General features: G+C 49.2%; 1 protein-coding gene across 1 annotated transcript in view; it reads left to right on the forward strand.

Annotated features, from left to right (window-relative positions):
- TIPARP (TCDD inducible poly(ADP-ribose) polymerase) overlaps positions 1-15,709 on the forward strand; it is a 131,320-nt gene that overhangs the window by 4,987 nt on the left and 110,624 nt on the right. The window lies entirely within an intron of this gene.

Raw genomic sequence — 15,709 nt, forward strand, 5'->3', positions numbered from 1 at the left:
GTCGCCAGGGTCCCGCCCCTCCCCCACTTCTACACGCGATCGGCGGGAGGCCCAGAGGGGGGCCTCAAGAAAAAAAAAAAAAAAAAAAAAATTTTTTTTTTCTTATTCTTGCTGAACTCGGCACCAACAAGGCCGGCGCACGCACCAGCCACGCCAGAGCTGGCAAAGAGGCTACCCTTCGCCACGAGGCACCGCCGGCACGCACCAGTCTGTGTGGATCACAAGGGCAAGTTACAGCCAGAAAAGAGGCGGCACATTGCCACACGGCGCGACCGTCACAGCGACCATGTCAGGCCCAGCAAGTCCCGTAGCCTCCTCGTCAGATGGTTCGGGAGCAGCGAACGATGGAAATCAACAGGCACCGATTTCAGGTACGGCTGCCCATAACCTACCACTACCGGGCCCATTTGATGTGCGAGACACTTCTAATCTAGGACCCAGATGGGTCATATGGCTCAGGGATTTCAAATTCTACACGGGGGCAATAGGACTGACAGACAACGCAATGCTAAAAAACACCCTCTTCATGACAGTAGGCCCCGCTGTCAGGGACATCGCAGGCGAACTGATGAACGTAGACACCGTCACCTATGCGGAGCTACATGGAAAATTATCGGAATACTTCACGCCCCATACGAACATTGACTACGAGCGCCACGTCTTTCACACCACACGACAGGAGAAAGGGGAATCCCTCGACAATTTTGTGATGCGCCTACGCATCAAGCTGAAGTACTGTGAGTTCCACAAGTACTCTAATGATGAGGCATTAAGATCTCAAGTTATAGCAGGCTGCATCTCACAGCCATTCAGGAAACAGCTGCTCCAGAAACAAAGGTCCCTGGAGGAAATCCTTGCACTGGCCAGGATGGAAGCAGCAGTGGAATCGCAACTCGACAGTCTAGGCAAGGTCACTATTCAACACCCGCCACCGACCGCTGAGTCCATCAATAAACTATACACGGCCCCCCCACAGAGTGGGAAAGGAACGGACGCCACGTGCTACAGATGCGGATTTGAGTATCCGCACGCGGGAGACTGCCCTGCACTGGGACAGAAGTGCGCTGCATGTGGCGGAATGGACCACTACAGAGCCGTATGCAAAAATCCACCGGGGCAGGGACCCAGCAAAATGAGACACCTAGAGAGAAGGAGAAGCTCGCGACACAGCCCACCAGCAGGCAGAGGTGAGGAAGACCAGCCAGGACCCAGGAGAGAAGAAAAACCACGAAGGAGCGCATACACCAGAGACGACAGAAGGCCCCCGGACGGATCGAGGCGATCGCAAAGAAGACGGTTCGTCCGGTACATCGAGATGAGATCCCCATCAGGCAGTGAATCAGTATCATCAGAGGATGATCAACGGAAAAAAGGATATGTGTGGGCTCTCAACAACGCCACAGCCACCCAGCACAGCCCAACGCTCCAGCTTCAAGTAAACAACACACCGTTAGAATTCCTTATAGACACGGGAGCAACTGTTAATATCATAAGTGAACAGGCGTACAACTCGCTCCCCAGCCCCCCAAAGATCCGGAAGGCGACAGTGGACATATACCCCTATGGCGCCACGGCCCCGCTGCCATGCAAAGGAACCATATCAGCATGGTGCGTGCACAAATCGCACGCCGCAAAAATCACGCTACACATCTTGAAGACTGAAGCCAATAGCGGGTGCATTCTCAGTTTCAAGACTGCCGTCGAGATGGGTCTAGTGCATATCCTATATCAGTTAATGGCCAATAAATACTTTGCCAGACCGGATGCCATCGAGCAAACATTCCCCAACCTGTTCAAAGGCCTAGGAAAATTAAAGCATCGCAAGGTACAGTTGCACATAAACCCGAGGATACCGCCCGTAGCCCAACACTACAGGGGCATCCCGATAAACATACAACACCAGGTCGAGGAGGAGCTGGACAAACTGATTAAACTCAACGTGATTGAACCAGTCTCAGGACCCACTCCATGGGTATCCCCCATCGTCCCCGTCCCCAAGAAATCACCGGACGGATCCATACGCCTGTGTGTCGACATGAGGAGGGCCAACGTGGCCATCGAAAGGGAAAGACACCAGGCGCCCAGAATTACGGACATGATACACCTGCTCCACGGGGCCCAGGTCTTCTCGAAACTAGACCTCACCAAAGGCTATCATCAGATAGAGATTGAGCCCGAATCCAGGTACATCACGACATTTGTTACACACCTGGGTTTATTTCAATATAAGAGACTTAGCTTCGGGATATCCTCTGCCGCAGAAATATTCCAGGAGGAAATACACAGAGTCATCAGGCACGTGCCCAACTGCCTGAACTACTCCGACGATGTCCTCGTTTTTGGAAAGACACAGGAAGAGCACGACATTGCTCTCCACAGAGTGTGCGCTGCACTGCAAGAGGCAGGACTAACGCTCAACAAAACCAAATGCGAGTTCGGGAAAGGCTCTCTACGATTCTTCGGACACATATTTTCCGATAAAGGGATGCGACCAGACCCGGAGAAAGTGGCGGCACTCAACTCAGCTACGCCCCCTACGAACACGACGGAGCTTCGATCTTTCTTAGGACTGGCCAGCTACTGCTCCAGATACCTAAAGGACTACGCAACCATCAGTAACCCGCTGCGCCTCCTAACGCGCAAGGATCAACCATACACCTGGTCCACGGACTGTCAAAAGGCATTCGAGGCGATCCGCGATGCCATCTCCAAAGCCGAGGACATGGCGTACTACGACGCCAAAAGACACACCGAAGTGATAGTGGACGCCAGCCCCGTGGGTCTGGGCGCCATACTAACGCAAGTTGACCCGCTGGACCCGACAAATATATTCGTGGTCGCATACGCCAGTAGGAGTTTAACCCCGACAGAACAAGCCTACTCACAAGCGGAAAAGGAGAGCCTAGCAGTGGTATGGGCATGCGAGTATTTTCATCTGTTCGTATATGGCAAGGAGTTCACCATCATCACCGACCACCAGGCACTGATCACAATATATGGTGACCCCAAAGCACGGATGCCGCCCAGAATAGCCAGATGGGGCCTAAGACTGCAGGATTACAAATTCGTTATTAAGCACAGGCCGGGAAAGGAAGATAACCCCGCGGACTATCTATCACGTCACCCGATTGGCCCGGCCACACCACTCCCATCCATCGCTGACGAATATCTCAACTACGTAGTGCATCATCTACAACCACTACCAGTCAGTTGGGCAGACATCATTGCACACTCGGAACAAGATCCGGCCCTACGCATCGTGCGACACTGCATACAAGCAGACAGAAGGGCGCACATGCGTCAACAGGCGCAGCATGAGGCGGAAGAGGTCCGAGCAGACGTCAAACTAATAGACCATGTCCGGGACGAACTTTCCATCGTCGACGATCAAATAATACTCAAAGGGTGCAAAGTACTCCTTCCGAAATCGCTCCGCACCAGAACAATCCAGGTAGCACACGAAAGCCACCGGGGAGTGGTGGCCACCAAGAGACTACTGAGGGAAAAAGTGTGGTTCCCCAAACTGGACTCAATGGTTGAGGAAATCATAGGTCAATGCACAACGTGCGCACAGGTAGCACCGCCCCCGCACCCAAACCCACTCCACATGTCGCCACTACCGAAAAAGGTATGGGAAGAACTGGCGGTGGACTTCTTTGGACCCCTAAGAAATGGCACATATGTGTTAGTGCTAATAGATGAACACTCACGATTCCCGGACGCACAGATCGTTGATAGCACAGCAGCAACGAGCGTCATCCCGGCACTAGATCGCATGCTGTCCACATATGGAATACCCAGGATCATCAAATCTGACAACGGAGCGCCATTCATGAGCACAGACTTCGAAAACTTTGCGAAGTATATGGGCTTCCACCACAGGAAGATAACCCCGCGATGGCCTCAGGCCAATGGAATGGTTGAGAGGTTCATGGCCAACATCAAGAGAACTCTGCAAATAGCGACCATCCTCCACAAACCTTTTGAACAAGCACTGTATCAGTTCCTCAGGGACTATCGCCACACCCCCCACAGTACAACGGGCGTCTGCCCCGCTGATCTGATGTTCCGCAGGCCAGTACAGACACGGCTGCCAGAGGATGCCCGCGCAGCCGAAGCCACGCCCCTGGAAACAGAGGCCAGAAACAAGGATGACACCGCCAAAGCCAAAATGAAGGACATGGCGGATCACAAAAGAAAAGCACAGGAGTCTAATGTGGAATTGGGAGACCAAGTGTGGTTACGGCAACCAAAACAGCGCAAGGAGGACGCCACATTTGCACCGGAACCGCTGACGGTCACGCAAAAGAAAGGTACAATGATCACGGCCCAGAGGACCGACCAGTCCTCCGTTACAAGAAACATATCGTATTTCAAACCCAAGAGGTACTACACGGATAATACGTTACATCAAGAAGCCGACAGCGAAGATGACATCGCCCTTGACAGGTACTACGTGGAGGAGAGTGAGTCCTCAGAAGGTGAGGACTGGTCACCACCCCCGGGTCAGGATGAGCACACACCGGCCAGCAGAGGTCGCCCTCAGAGAAGTCGCTTCAAGCCCCAGAGACTCATAGAAGAAATGGAGTAAGTTGCAAAGAGACATGTGGTTGTTTAAAAAGGGGGGAGATGTCGGATTGTTACACAGGGCTATGCAGCCCGCCCACATCGTTGTGTGGGCAGACCGCCGTTGCGGTCTCTATTCCCGATAGGGAAGTGACGTTGGGTTAGGGAGGGGGCGGGACAGGGAAAGGGAGTTTCATGTGGGATAAAATAAAAAAGAAGGTCGCACGACTCCCCGGCTCCCGTCTGCCTTATTACGCGGTTAGGGGACCCGCGTCAAAACCCTACAGGTCCAGGGAGTGCACACGGTAAGATAACGTGGCTTGAAGTGGCAAATGAGGCCATCTACGCGCGAGACTCCATTCAAGTCAATGGGGCCATGTAGACCTTTGTGGATACACACGTGAGGTATGTGGACCAGCACATGCTGTTGAGCTCCTTGTTCATTAGGGTGGCCAACTGTCCCGGATTTCGCGGGATTGTCCCGCAATTAGGGACTCCGTCCCGCCGTTTGCAGAGTGGCTGTGCAGAACGCAGGTTGTCCCGACTTTCGTCAGTATAACCTGCATCCAGCACAGCCACTCTGCAAACTGAAGTGGCCATGAACACAGCACGGCGCTGCCGCCTGCTGCTTTCTTTCCCCATGGCTCTACAGCTCGAGCTGTAACGCTCCACACCTGGCTTAATTGAAATGCTAATGCTTTGTTCCTGAGGTCCTGTTTGAAGTTAAAAAACGTGACCATCACCTCCCAAGGACAAAACATTTGCATTTCCATTAAGCGCCATTAAAAAAAATGTACATTAAAAAGGGGCGGGCCAAACATGAATGACGTTGTGGCGTCATCGCTGCCTTGTGGGCAAGTGTCCCGTGAAATACTATTAAAGAGTTGGCCACCCTATAGTTGTGTGATCTGTTGATCGCGTGCACGATTGCTTGCCACAATGCGAGATCACAGTGTGTATTTTCAGAGTGATAGGGGCAGTGTACGTGAGCCCGTTAGTGTACGCATGTGTGGGATAGAACTGTTTTAATCATGTATACTTCGAACTTCCGTTTCTACATGTAAAAGGGTGAGTGTGTGCCAGGGACGCAATGTCATTGGGCTGACCAGGCTGAAGCCCCCAACCCCCCAAATGTTAGCTGAGGGGCGGGGTTTCCTTGCACTTTAACAGTTCAAAGGATCAGGAACATGCTTCTGGGTGCATTTTGATGCTTCAGAGGCAAATCTATCTGCTCAGGTCAGATGATCAAGCACATTTCACAGAGTCACAGCCCTCCCTTCCCCCCCACCCCAGACACACTGGCTGTGTGTTCCTGGCCATAATGAACTCCACAACACGTTTCTTTTGTCATCAGAACCCTAGCCTTACTTGTGCTTAATGGTGAATTTACAACTGAAAGACCACCAGTCACCTTGCAAATCTGTGACAGTTAAAGCAAGCAACACAATAAAGCACCCTTTGAAAATGTGTTCATACCCATAATGTCTAATAGCTTCATATGCTAAAAGATAAAAAAGTGTGCTTTGATGTCCTTAGTTGAATGTTCTTAAAACCATGTTAATGTTGAAGGATATTTATACCGCGCACTATCACAACCAGAGTGGTCCCCTGGCCCTCTGGCGGCTCTGAAAAATGGAGAAAGGGGGGGGTGGGGGGTAGTTAGTGGAAATAAGCTGGAAAAGTGCAAGAGAGCAGTGATTTGCTGTTGGCAGCCTCAGCCCAGTGGGTCCGTTGGCTGGGCTTGGGGTGTTTTACGGTCAGTAGTCCTCGTGTGCTGTTGTGCAAGTCTATGTGTGGCTTGTTTTGTTGTTGCACTGTAGTGAAGTTTGTGCTGATTGCTGTATTTAGGCTTGTGGTTGTGTTTGGTTAGAGTTTGAGAGGTGTATGCAGAGGACTGAAGTTGCATAACAGCACGCTGGAGGTCTGTGACGAATCTCCAAACCTAATTGAGTTTATGACGCAATTTATTTTATTGTGTGTCTTAAAGCACTGAAAATAAAGTGGGTAAATAGATAATTTGCCTTTTGCAGCTTATAGTTTTCCATTCAGGATGTGGAAAATAAAGATACACTGATTTTATTTGGGCCCGACATGCTGCTTTAAGGATTTACATCTTGTTGTGATGCTTTACTATGCACTTTGTCTATAAGATAGTATTATGTAGGTCTTGACACCCAAAACTTAAATATTTGTTCCAAGTACAGCGTGGGAAAAGGTGGCTGTGCCCAAATTGCAGCGTGGGTTAAAATCCCTGCTTCGCTGTTTAGAGTAAGGGTGTGATCCCGGGCGAATAATGTAATCTCACCCCGACTTCAACTGCAAAAATTGGAGTGCTTATAAGTGATTACGTTACAATAGGACTGTTTTAATAAGTTTAGAGACAAACTGGTGTACCCTAGTGCTCCTCTGCCAGTGGCTCCAATACTGTCACATAGAATTTCATTATTGCTGCACTGGCCCTCCCTCAGTCTCATATCACTTGATTTGACAGGCAGACATAGTCTCACCAGCCAGTGCACCAGAGATTCTAGTATGGCGGACTAACTGTGGTAGAACCAATATTACATTTTCTCCCCTGTTGCTCCCAGCCACTGAATTTGCCTGGGCCGTCCAGAGTACTGCCCCACACTCTGCAATGTCCTGTTATGCTATGATATTGAAACTTTCATTGGACACCGTCTGCCATTTTCACACTTTCTAGAACCTTCAGGGTCTGCAAGAAGTGGGTGTTTTCAGACGTAAAGGGGAGAGTTAACTGATTGTAACATAGAAGCTGCACTAGAATAGTCTCATTACAATGAGTAAAGAAGTTAGATGCCCCTAGACAAGTAAGTTTGCAACTCCACTGTCTCTGAAGTTAGCGCCTCTCCCAACATTTAAAGGGTTAGCCCCGGCATAAACTTCAGCCTAGGTGCACCCGTGGATGCGCGCACCTGCATTTTGTTAGGCAGAGAGGTGAGGGAAGCCTCTCCCCGAAACTGGTGCTGATAACATCTTTACTGTGTTAGTTCAGAAAAATATACTTAACAAACCCAGTAAAACTTTAAAGCTGCTTCTTTCAAGAAAGACTTCCATCGCCTCTCGGCATATTGCGTTTTAAAATATACTGTTTGATAATTGGTCCCCAAACCAGACCAATGGGTTGGGGGGTAAAACAGTGGCGACAGGGCCTCCAAGTTTGCCCTGCCTATTTTCTGAAGTGGCCCCTCCCATCACCACTTAGCCCCCCCCCCCCTTGTTGGTTTTTTGCGCTCGCCACTGGTGTATGTGCAAGGGGGCTGCCAAACATAGCCCTGGTTTGGAGTCATACTGCGGTTGTCTTGGGGCATTGCATGTTTGTAAGGAAAGCTGAGGGTATGTGTCAGACGTAGGGAATTATTGAATGTCAGTCAGTCATGGCATAGTGTGGTCATCACACATGGTGCAGCAGTCACATTCATGTGTGTACGGTGACAGTCAGGCCTCAGAAGCTGACATTCCCTAGTTTCGAAATCTGCCAATGAATGCCTACCTCCCATCAAAGAGAGGCTCGCCTCTGCCCCTCCTCGACCCCAACTCCGGATATCCGCACTGCCCGTCTGCCTAGCCAGAGCGCACAGTATTCGAACCCTGCACCCCTGCCTCAAACGGCGAGGATCAAACGTGCCGCCCGACCGGATCCAAACTGCACATGGAAATGTTTTTGTGAGGGCCTCGCTGAGCCGTGCCCAAGTCCCCCCCGCATTTTCGTTTCCACATCCAGATTTACTGTAGTGATAGAGGCATGTTTGTGAGGTGGAAAAATGCGCCCGGCGTGGCTAATGCGCTGCGTGTCCTATCCAGAGGCGAGGCGGGGTACCTGCAGGGCGTCTCTGGTGTCAGAGGAGACGTCAGCGCAGGCCTCGGGAACTGACCGGACCTGTTTGTGAACTTTGTGTGCGTAATGAGCTGGGATATCCACGGCTTAGGTGGGTCACGTTCTGCCATCCAGACAGGAGGGTTTTTTAATTGAGGTTTTGAGGGCAGGAGGGAGCGCCCGTCGCGTTACACTGTATGATGGCCTGACCAGATGTCCCGGTTTTGGCGGGACAGCGCCGGAATTAGGCCTCCGCCCCGACAGGTTTTTTAAATTTAAACCCTGTCCCAGTTTTGGGGAAAAGGGGATTTGGGTGCCAGTCGCCGTTTTTGGGAAAAAGGGAGGGTCGGCAACAATTATAAATTAACAATACATTAAACTACGCACATGATTTTGCCATGGCAGGCTAGGATCGAACCCCCAACGCATTGACTGATTTTGCCAAAGAGACCAATTGGTAAATGAATGAACAGCAATGCTTGTAACATGCATCGAAACAAAGCTCTTTATTATTAGCACCGGGGCGGGGAACCAATCAGGTTACTCGAAAGGTGGGCTGAAACCACTAATCTCAAGCCTGTGTTCCGAGCAGCCTACTGGCTGCTTCCCCAGCCTGCAGTGCCATATTACCCTGACCCTCCTTTTAAAAAAAACAATTTTTCCCTCCACCCCCACCCTACTTACCTGTCTTCAATGGTGACATCAGACCCTTTTCCGCTGCCACCATGCTTCTGCTGTCTCTCCATAGTTGCTGTGGACATGGAAGAGGGCCTCCGTATGGGGCTCTGCCTTCCATTACCATGGTGTCCATCTTTAGATAGTATTTTTATTCATTGAATAGGACACGCGCGGCATCCCGTTCAATGAATGAAAATACTTTTCTTTAGCACCCCTGGTTACCGCTTGGGTAGCCCAGGGTGCTAACAGCCTTAAGACCCTCTAGGGCGGGCTGGATCGGGTCATATCGGTCCAGGGACCCTTGTTAAAAGCCGTCACTTTGCGCGGCCCTTTAACTCAGCCCCGGGCCGATAAGAGCTGGTCCGGCCTTCCGGATCATGTCTTCAGGCCATATTCATAGAGTGTTGGTAAACATTTCATGTGGGCTGGGTGTGATGTGCTTTAAGTGGTGTGAGAAATCGAGGGGGGGTGCTGTAGCGAGGGAGTGCGGTCTGAATGTTGTGTGTGTGATGCAGTGGATATAGTGTGCGAGACAACGGCTAATGTGAGACCGAGAGGTAGGGATAATGTGTGGAAAAGAGACGCTTGGTGAGACTAGGAGAGCGAGTGCCATGTCAGGTATAACCACCTTTACACCCTACAAATGTTTTGGTCTTCACCCACCCACCCCAGGCAGCATAGGGAGCGGGGAGGCATCATGCGAATGGTAGGGTAAAGGATTTGGAGGGTGAACAGGTTGGCTGCTCGTGGACTAGCTAGTGTGTTACCCTGGGGTAGGGAGGGTGCTGTGTAATACTCAAGTAAAACAGGTAACGTGAAAGACTGTGTGGCGTGTACATCTGGCAGAGACCATGTAAAGTGTGTGAGGCTGTGAGGGAATGGGATGGTACATAAAAGAGTGAAACAGTGGCTAGTGTGTGAAACTGGAAATATGCGCAGTGCTGTGTGAAGCTGAGGGACATGCATTGGTGGGTGAAACCAGGAAGTGACCTTGCTGAAACACACATTCTGTGGGATTGGAGGATATTGTGAAACTGGGTGTAGAATGGTGTGCGTGTGAAAGAGGGGCACTTTATTGGATTGAGTAAATTGTGTGACACTGGAAGCGAAGAAGAGCCTATGCATGGCACAGGGGCGGGGAGAGATCACTGTGAAGCAGAGGGACGTTGGATAATGTGTCAGATTAGGCAATAGCAGGGACGTCATTTCACCAAAATGCCCGGGGTAGTGGGGGTGACATCACACGACCCTTGCCCTCTGGTGACTTCACAGGAAGTGATGTCTTTTGACCCCACTCTGAAGTGATATTATCGGAAGCGATGACACACAACTTTTCACCCCTTGACAAGACAGGAAGGGGCATCACATTGCATTGTTCCTAAGTACACTACAATAAATATGGTTACGATATCACTAATGTAATTAACATTTCATACAAGAATGGATCACCATATGTATCGTTAATATCACGGTGCATAGGCCTATATTACCAAATTACTGTGAATGCAAGCAGACGTCCAAGGCCAAATGATAATGATGCGTTATTATATATAGCACTTGGATAGAACATACAATATCCCCCAACCTCTGTTGGTACTCATTTATAGACCTCAGAAGAATGAAAGGCTCAGTTGGCCTTGCCAGGATTCGAACCTGTAATCTGCAGATCACACCCATTGCAACAGCGAGCACTCAACCCACTGAGCTATCTTACAGGCTATAGTAAAATGAACAATTACATGTCTGAATGTTCTCAAAGTCAGAAAGCAAATTACACTCTGTAGTGAATACCATTAAACTGGTTACTGAGATTTAACAGTAGGCCAGTTCATCTGCAGGTCTGGTACAAAGTTGGCCTGTGTGGATCTACTTTTCAGGCTTTATAGGTTGGCAAAATGCATACCATTGGGAGGATTCATAACTGTGTATTAAAGAATTTAGAGTAGCACAGGGAAAGCAGCGCACTCAAACGGCCTCCCATACTCTGGGCACTCGTTACCTCAGACATGCAATCATCCTGAACAGCGTGCCAGGGAGATAGGCAAGATAAACACATTACAACAAAGCATTCATTGTGGCACGATGAAATCAAGGGCCAATTGATGTGCTATTGTCAAACATTTCTACACTGTACACAAGATTTTAGGCACAAGGATTTTGTCAAGCGACCAAAGACACACCAAGATGGAATGTCTTGTGATGATCGTAACAGAGACAACAGCAGAAAAAATCATGCTATAATAACTTCAACTTGCGAAAAGCAAAATACATATAGTTTTTGTCTGCATTGGGGATTTGAGGTGTTTAAGAACAGACTAAATCAGTGACTCACCCCCATGAAGTTTGCCAAAAATAAACCTTTAATTAGTCTAGCAATTGTTTTATAGAATTCCAGAAAGAGTATTTGCTATTCATATTCTTTCTTATTTATGGTCACTGATTAAAGGTTTGCACTTGTGGAACCCCCTGTTTTTTTAAGAGGCCTGAACGCGAAAATCAGCCACTCCGGACATCCTGTCGCCCCACAGCTCAAATCACCCCATTCCCCTTCCCTCACCCCAACTCACCTGCGGGACCAGAGACTTGTGCTTCGGTCCCCAATCGCCTCCCGCCTTGTTGCTGCCATTGAAATAGAAAAGGGACTAAGCCCCTTTTCGATAATGAGGGCCATTTTGGAAAATGTTTTCCATGGCTAAGGGAACAAGTCCCTTCTCCATTTCCATGGCAGCGGCCATTTAAAAAAAAAAATCTCTGATGGGAGATGGGCTTGCGCAGTACCGATTTCAAGTTGGATGAAAAAAAAAGACAACTATCTGCACCCTGGTAAATTCCAGAGTGTGAAAAGCTTTTACGCCCCAGCTGGTGGCCAGACAAGGGCTTTAACGGCCCGCAGCTCTGGCGTACAGAGCTCAGATTGGCGAGCCGTTTAAAGCCCATGTCCGCCACCCAGCCGGTAGCATGAAAGCTATATTATGCCACAAGCAGGATATTGCAAGAAGCACAAACCAGCGCCTGCCACATAGGTCATCCTTATGCAATACTTGGTATTCATAACAGCCCTAGGTTTGAATCCCCGGTAAAGGGGGAAGCCAAAAACAAATTTGACCATCACCTACAAGTCCAGGATCGGTGCTTCAGGTGACAAGAAGTAAGGGAACGATGGTGGCTTTTCCCCCAAAACAGAAGAACTTCATACCCTTCAGTTTCAGTTCCCACCCACGTCGACCCCCTGCCGTTCTGTGATAGGGGTATTGAATGGTGGGTGCATGGCAATACCGGTTCCACGGGTGTGTGATTGGGGCAGTATTGGTCAAGTGAGTGGTTTCATTTTTTATTTGTGTCAGGATATTGTTCTGCGAAAATCCTGTATGCACAGATATAAAATGTATGGGTAGTGGATCAGATTTTAAACCACTTGGCTTTGCCCACAATACGATCCTGATTATTATTAGTCGGAGCGCATGGCTCAGTTGTTAGGCGCTCTGCCCATCTTTGAGCGCATGCCACCCCCCCCCCGGGTGGAGTAGCGAGATGGGCATGTAAAGTATGCGTTCCCATGGCCTTCATCACTATTCAGGGCTCGAGTCCTAAAAAAAAAAAGTGGGGGGAATGACGCACCCACTGGGCTGGGAAGTTACGTCATAGGAAGTGAACATTTCCTCAAGTTAAATATGCTAATTTCATTCAACTTGTCTTTCACACACGACAAATCATTCACATTTGCCACTAGAACCTATGTTTCTATTGAATTGCTGGCTAATTATAAAACATACGCGCTGCATACATGCCAACATTCAGAGCCACCTGGGAGGGAGATTTTCACAGGGAAATCGGGAGACCAATATTTCCCGATTGGGGCTAAAGTAATTTTAGGCGGGAGAATTTGAAAAATAGCCTAAATCGGGAGGGTTGGCATGTATGGCGCCGTTCAGATCGCAGAATGCTAACAAAACGCGCTGTATATGATGTCAATATGAGATATTTTCCTGCTCCATGATTGTAGCGAGTAGAGCGCTCGTTTTGACATCTGTGCAGAGCTTGCTAACGCAGGTTCGAATCCCGGCGGAGCCGAACTCAGCCTTTCATCCTTCCGAGGTCGATAAATGAGCACCACACACCGTGGGTAATAATAAGCAGCGCTCAGATACCTGAGGGTTCGTAGCGCTATATAAAAGCGAAATTATTATTATTATTGTGATCTGTGTGGTCTTGCCTAGTACAAGCAGGGTCGCACTGCCCACTGTGGGTGAAGCTAATTATTATAATTATAAGCCGATAAGATAGCAGGTTGTGCGCTCACTGCTGCGATCTGAGCGTGAGCTGCAGGTCACAGGTTCGAATCCCAGCAAGGCCAACTCAGCCTTTCGTCCTTCCGAGGTCGATAAATGAGTACCAATTTCGGTTGGTGATATTGTATGTAAATATGTGCTCTGTAAAGCGCTTTCGATTAAGGCGCTATATAAATAACACATGATTATTATGCGTTTTTTTTATAATAAAAACAAATATTTAAACGTATGGGAGGTGGGGACGTCTGCACTCAAAGAAAGCGGGCTGAAGCAGTCCAGCCACGTGGTCCCTCGACTGATTTCTTTGACCGCCGTCTTCAGCAGTCCGGCAGAAATTCCATGCCCATAGCCGTATGCATTTCCCGCCGAACCCGCCTATCGCCTCTCGGTGTGTAGGGGGCACAGGAGAAAGTAAGATTTACTATCCGGTACATGTCTTTCTGTTCTTTGAACTTGCCTGCTTCCAGCATTCCCGCTGCCAGCCCCTGAAGTAACCAACGTCTCTGAACTCCGTCTGCCCCCTTCAGTGTGTGGCACTGACGTCTCTACGTTACTTTCAGCGCTCTGATTGGTTGACCTTTCAGCAACCGCCCACGTGACATAGCTATGTGACTTGCAAGCGCTCTGCATTTTTCCCTGTAGGTTGCTTTCCCCTTGGAAGCAGAACAATGGGGTAGTGTGTTACTGGGCTAAAATCTAGGCTGCGACCTCCATTTTTGAATTCCAATGTGTGTATTTTCATAGAAAACTTTGAGCTGTAGCCGAGGAAGCAATTTTCAGATCACCCTGCTCCTAGCGAGTTAACTCGAAACAAAAAAGCACAAAAACGTGAGTGTTAAATGTGCCGCAAAATTGTTGACATGTTGCTGAATGCCTCCACGAATAGAATTTTACCGCTCTGCCACGCTTTATAATTTGTCTGATCCCCAAATCAATGTCCATCCTGATCATCATTTGCCACTCAAGCCACGCCCAGCAGCCACAAATGCGCTTGGGGTTTAAGGTGGGATATCACCTCTTCCACTAGAGCTGGTCCCTTTTAAATATCCTGCTTGCTAAAATAGGCGTTGCTAAAGCGGGAGCCTGGTTCTCCAGATGGTTTGGACTACAACTATCATCCGCCGTATGCCGGCATAGTAAGTGATGAGGTACCATGAGAGTCCTAGTCCAAAGCGTCTTGCCCGCCTCAGGTTGCAGACCCATGTTCTGGAGTAAGCTAGAGGTGTTATAGGGACGAATGCTGAGTGAAGATACGTGCCTACCCGTAGTGTAGTATATAGGCTAGTTCAGAGGTCTGCAACCGTTGGCTCTTCAGATGTGTAGGACTACAACTACCATTAGTCTTAGCCAGCAAAGTCAATGATTAAGGGTCATGGGATTTGTAGTCCAAAGCATCTGAACAACCACAGGTTGCACACCTCTGGGCTAGTTCATAATGACCATATTTTATTTATTTATTTATATTTTATTTACATAGCACTTATACACAGGTGAAGTGCTTCAAAACGCTTCAAGGTGGGAAGGGAATAAGGGAATACAGTAATCATTTTTAGGCCTTGAAGATTCCGAATGGTATAAACAGAAAAACTACCATACTAGGCCTGACGACATTTCTCCTAGTTCAAGTGTATGAAGTGGTACAGTTCAGACCAAGCTCGAGAGGGGGGGTCAGAAAAACAGTGCTGGGGAGGGGGGCAGGCGATGTAACTGGTCCTAGTACATTTAGGTCATGCATACATACAGACGGAGGTGCAGAGACAGGGGGGAGGGCGGGGGCAACAAGTCCGGTCCAGCAGGGCCTTGGGCTAAGTGCAGAGAGGTTGCCCCGCTCAAGGAGCGGAAGTTGAAAGTGCAGTAATATTGAACAAAGTGCAGCGGCCCGGAGGCAAGTGCAAGAGACTGGCAGGGGAGCCTGGGACCTGTAAACCTCAGAGCTGAACCAGGAAAACCAGTCAGCAAAAACTGAACAGAGTTAGGGAGGAGAAGGAGGGTGGAGAGAAAAGAAAGTTCTTGAGGAGTTTACGGAACTGAAGGTGCTCCGGTTCAAGACGGAGAGACAGGGAGGCTGTTCCAGAGGGAAGCACCTGCAGAGGACAAAGATCTACCCCCAAATCTCTATTCGCGAAAGCGGCTCACCTGCAGAGAGTTGGAGGAGGACACGCGGAAGGGCTCTAGACAGAGAGTATTTAGGATGAGAGCGTTGTAGATAGTGTGGGTGCCGGCCCCAGAAAGCCTTGTGGATTATGCAGAGGGTCTTGAACTTGATCCTTGCAGCTACTGTGACCCCGTGGAGGGATTTCAGCACCAGAGAGATACACTCCCAGGGCTTGAGGCCTTCTGT

This window comes from Ambystoma mexicanum, chromosome 10, assembly GCF_040938575.1.
Source record: "Ambystoma mexicanum isolate Mex_15411 chromosome 10, UKY_AmexF1_1, whole genome shotgun sequence".
NCBI lineage: Eukaryota > Metazoa > Chordata > Amphibia > Caudata > Ambystomatidae > Ambystoma > Ambystoma mexicanum.